This window comes from Castor canadensis, chromosome 8, assembly GCF_047511655.1.
Source record: "Castor canadensis chromosome 8, mCasCan1.hap1v2, whole genome shotgun sequence".
Classification (NCBI taxonomy): Eukaryota; Metazoa; Chordata; class Mammalia; order Rodentia; family Castoridae; genus Castor; species Castor canadensis.
In genome coordinates, this window is record NC_133393.1 from 145,428,256 (window position 1) to 145,433,806 (window position 5,551).

Consider the following 5,551-nt stretch of genomic DNA (forward strand, 5'->3'; position numbering starts at 1 on the left):
TTCTTGTTTGGAGTCCTCACACCCCCCCCCCCCAAGCATAGCTATACTTGAACCTGATCTTCTAAGAAAGTAATTAAGATTAAATGGGGCCATAAGGGTGGGGGCATAATCTAATTGTGTCCTTATAAGAAAAGTCCTCCTCCCCTGCCTCTCTCTCCTTGTTAACACCAAGAAAAGTCCCTGTAAGCACAGAGCAAAAAGGCAGCCATTTGTAAGCCACAGAGAGAGCCCTCACCTGAAAGGCTGACACCTTCATCTTGTGTAACTGAACACCATGAGTTCAAAGTCAAAACAAGTATAGCCAAGAGATAAAAGAGTGGAGAAAGATTTATGATCTGCATCAGGGAAGGAGAGCCCAGGAGTTATTTCCAAAGGGATAGTCTCCCAGAACAAAAGATGTATGGGGATTTTATTCAGGGAAACTATACATATTTACATGAGAAAGCAGTTTGGGGGTGGGCACATTCCCAAGCATGCTCAATTCAATGTGTACATTACTGAGCATGCTCACTTTGAGGTCATAGTGTAAGAAGGAAAGATGAAGGACAGGAATATTCTGGATATGTTAATTTGTGTGGTAAAGAAGGCAGACAGGAATACTTCTGGAAATACATAGCTTCTTTTCTCAGAAAGGTTTTAGCTGCAGCCAAAAGAATGGACACTTTTATGATGAGTTAATATAGGAGTTTGCCCCTAAGAACGCCTGCCTTATTTCGCTAATAATAGTTGGACTTTTCAGTCTCCAGACTTCAAAAAAATAAATTTCACCATACCACTTTATGGTATGATGATCTGAGCTAAGATGGAGTAGCAGGTATATCTGTTCATTCAGCAACTCGTCCACTGAAATAAGAACCGTTGATGACTTAGACTGTATCTGTAGTCTCCCAGGGTGGGCTGATCCAGATGGTTCTTTGGTGTGGACAGGTTTGCTCCCTGTGCCTTTCATGCTTTTGCTGGGGTCAACAGGGAAGGTCTCTCTTTTTTACCTGTGACACAGGTAAAAGAGAATGAGTGGAAATACCCATGTGGTCTTAGAGCTGGCATGTAGTCACTTGTGTTGGCCAAAATGGGTAAAATAAATGAGGCTAGCATCATAGCAGGAACTGCCACCAAGTTTCATGACAAAGAGTGTGGATACAAGGAGGAACACAAAGTTGGGGTCCTTAAGGCAATTGAGACACCTAGAGTTCAAACCCAGGTCTCCTCAGACCCTACTTAGGGTTATTTTCACATTACTAATAAAATTTACTTTTAATAAGAAACACACACAGACTCTGCCCCTGTACCTCCCACCCCCACCCGCTGCAGGCAATGGCAAAGTTAGGGTCACAGTTTGCATGCTACAGCTTTGGGCCAGCTGCCAGGCAGGTGTCCAGAGAGAGGGAAATAGCTGCACCCAGTTCTCATTACACATCAAAAAAGTGAAAAAACAGTGGAAAATTCTGTGGAGGGCAGGAAACCACTTAGCCATTTCTGGCAAGTATTCCACTGGGTTTGGAGGCTTTTAAAAAATTCTATTTTCACCTGAGTTTCTGCATTCTGAAAGCTAAACTGGGAAGGCTGGTTACTTGGAATAGACTGTTGTGGAATTTCCAGTATAGTAAGGAGGCTATTTAAATCCAAGAACAAAGATCCAGAATGAACCCTCTGTACTAACATCAAGTCCAGAGCAGCTACTCCCAATGTTAGTACTCTCTCCTCTAAAGTGAAAAAAAAGGACACTGAACATTGCTTCCTCAAGGAGGCTTCTGAAAGGCAAGCAGATAAGTTGCTGTTATCAGCAAAGAAGTGGGGTCATGAGTACTGTGGAGAGGAAAGTCTCCTGAAGGCAGCTGCTCACCAGGAAATACAGTGTTTTAGGTTGGGCCTGTGGTCATAGAACCAGGGCAGAGTCACTGGCTTCTGACTTTCCCATGAAGTTCAATGGAGAAAGTCAAAGTCCAGGTGAGAGCAGCTAGATTATAGTCAACTTGAACAAACATAGAAGAAAAATCTTTTGTTATGGCCGCTACCAAGGGCTGGAGCACCACAGAACGAGGGACCCTGATTTCAAAAAAAAAGTTTCAACTTAACCAACATCAAAGAATAGAAGTGTCTCCTCTTATGATGTATGAGAAATTATCCATGACTAGATTTCAGTATAGGATAATCAGCACTTTACAACAAAAGGCAAAGTTTATAAACGAAGAAAACCCCAGGCAAGCTGGGCACAGATCACTGGGGACATCAAGAGACCATTACGAATAACACTGAGTGTAGCAGTGGTAACTCATTTCCTTCCCAGAACCTGAAGACTCTTCTTGTCAGCATCAGCCATCTTTTCAGACATGAACAGCTACCTTGTGAAGGGAAAGAACTCCCATTTGTCTGATGGCCACACTAAGGAAGCTTTTTCTTGAGCAAGGAGCATAGGTTTGATGAAACATTCCCTGACCAACGAATGGCAAAACATGTACATCTGGGGTCAGTCTCCCTGCTCCTCTCCCGAGAGTGCACAGAGCTTATTTATAACATCCCCTTATCAAAACATCATGCTAGTAGCATGTTCACCTTGGGAACTTAAAGAAAACCTGTGACAAGTGCTGTCAGTGATGACAAAGGAAAGCTGTTGGTATTGGATCGGGTACCTCTGTGAGCAGTGTAACGGGTCTGTGTCTGGAGACTGTTCACAGGGAGCACTACCAGATGGAGAAGGATGGATCTTTCAAGAAGACTCTTAGTTCTAAGTTGCTGGACCACCCTTACTGGAAGTCCACTGGAAGCTCCCCTGGTATGCAGTGAGCTAGAAAATCAAAGTAGAGGAGGAAGAACAGTCTAGAAATAGCTGCAGTGGACAATAACAGCTTCCTGTGGTAAACTTGTCCTGATTGTCCTCAAACCTTTGGCCCTCACTTGCTGTCCAGTGCCCTTTCCAGAAGAGTCCTGTTTTTTTCCTCCCACATGGCTTTCTCTTTAAGTTTTAGATATTCTTCTTGATACCTTATATTGCTGCCTTATGAAAATGTTTCATCAATTGTTTCTCAATTAATTGATGGGCACTTCCCTTGACTCCACTTGTTTCTGTTATAAACTAATAATTGATGAACTTCCTTATTCTTACAATTGTTTCTGTAAGTTAAATTCTCAGCATTAGCATTGCCAGTGAAAGAATATTCACATTTAAAATTTAAAGAGAATGGTTAGATCACCAAGGGTCAATCAGTTTAAACTGGTTAAATTTTTCCAGTCTTATATATCACATGACAGTTTCGTTTGGTGCCATTAAGTTTGCACAACTTTTTCTGTGTTTATTTGTGCATGGTCATTCTTTACCTATTTTTCTATTGGATTGTTTCTTTTTTATTTATTTAATACATGAGAAACATCTATGTACTAGCCAATGTGATGATTCCTAAAAATAGAGCAACAAACAGGACACACTGATTTCTGTCTTCGTGTACTATGGCATCATTCCAGTTATGAAAATATTAAATTAATTATAAATACCCTAAGTATTGTCACTCACAAAAGGTAAAAGTCTTTAAAACCAACATTTTGAAGATATATTAAACAGAACTTGTTAGTTTTTATATAATGCAATTTATCTCTCTTTGGCCCAGAGAGAGAGAGAGAGAGAGAGAGGGAGAGAGAGATGCACAAAGCAACATCTTTGGTATTTGCTGACTGGCCTCAGCAAGGTGGGAAGTTAGGCAAAGTGGAGATCACAAGGCCCTTCCAGGGGGTTCTGTTCTGCTTAAATCCCACTCAAAGCCTTATAGCCATTCTCTACACCTCGGTCTGTTACTTCAGCATCATGACCAGGGTTGGCCTATGTTTTCAAATCTGGGGTCATGAATTTTTCTTTTCTTTTTCCTACTTCATTAAAAACTACTCTCAGGAGTCTTAGCTGTAAAAAAACAAAACTGATCATGAATTCTGATAGCTTTTGTTCACCAAAACAAATACTTACCAAGTACTTACTTATGTGTGACTTTGTGCCCGGAGTTAGGATGTCGGTCTTAGATACGAATTATAGAGCTAGTTTTCAAGGGACACACATTCTAATGGGAGAAAACAAGACATGGACATAATTAATTGTTTTCATTGTGCTTGCAAAAAATTACTTAATATAGTGCCCAGCACTGCCATAGAAAGCTGGAGGACAATGAAAAATAAGCCAGACCCCAAGTCTCTGCCTTGGTAGAGCTTAGACTCCACTAAAGATCTGAAGTAGGTAGATGTGTGTAGAGTACCAGAAAGAATACAGAATTTCTGTTCATTGACGGATCTGTGTGAGAGAGAAGGTATGTGTCGGGGGGTTAGATAACATTCACGAAGCATGAACTGGCTAGTTTTAAACAGCTTTATTCTTCTGAGAATATGACTCACAGAATGCACTCTGAAATTACTGAACTAGGTTTGACCCTGTCTTAATATTTAGGGGAGGTATCACTGGGTAACTTACTTAAACTCTGTGCAGTGGTGTGCTGGTAAATGTTTAAAAATCAAATCTGTGTGTGTGTATGTGTGAGAAAGAGAGAGAGAGAAGAGAGAGAAAAGAAAGAAGCCATCTCTGCTTTTAGTGTCTGCCATTTTCCACAGTGTAAATAATTCCACTATGGACTACTTCGATATGGTGTTACTGGGAAGTGTTAAATAATAGGGTACCACTCTACAGACTTTCAACATACAGAAACAATAAACATGATAACCTCAAACATAAATAATAATAAAAGAGTTCTGAAGTGCTGAGTTTAAAATACTTATTGCTTTGCTTTAAATGTAATTTATTTAATTTTAAGTTTATACAGTTAATTTGAAAGAAAAAGCAGCCCACAAAATTCCTGAAAGTTTACCTGTATGCTCACATTGACTCTTACAAGTCAGAGTTGATTTTTTTTATTGTTGTTGTTGTGTTTTGCTTTCTTACAGTGTGGGGGATCGAACCCAGAACTTTGCACATGCCAAGCAAGAGCTTCTACCTCTTGGGCTACATCCCTAGCCCAGAGACAAGGGGTTTTGGGTTATTGGTTTGGTTTGGTTTTTGGCTGTACTGGGGATTGAACTTAGAACCTTGCACTTACTAGGCAAGTGTTCTACCACTTGAGCCACACCCCCCAGGCCAACTCTTGCAAGTCAGGATGAACCAGCTCCAGGACACCATAGCTCTGTGCTTCCATATCTAATTTATGAAATCAAGGTAAATAAATAGCTCTTACTTTATAGAGTGTTTTTTCAGATTAAATAAATTAGTTCATAAAAGGCATTCTGCACCTAGCAAATTATAAACACTCAACAAGTGTTGGCTCTCATCAGTATCACTATTGCCACCATCAACTAGTATAAATCCCAGGAGGGATTTGGGGTTGAGGGAGGTTCTTGTAGATAAGGCCAACCTTGTGATAATCTAGTTGGTAGCCAGAGTCTGCCAGTGATGGTGCCCATGCACACCATTCCCTGAGGTGAGCCTGTTCATTGCTGACACACTAAAAACACAACACTTGCACACATGGGCACTGGAGTCCTTCCCAGGGGAACTGGGGGTGTGACTGAGCCTTGGCTGGGGACA

General features: G+C 40.9%; 1 pseudogene; it reads left to right on the top strand.

The window, feature by feature from the left end:
• The first annotated feature begins 1,340 nt into the window (after positions 1–1,340).
• On the top strand, positions 1,341–2,821 carry LOC109702525 (sentrin-specific protease 5-like; annotated as a pseudogene).
• The last annotated feature ends 2,730 nt before the right edge of the window (positions 2,822–5,551 follow it).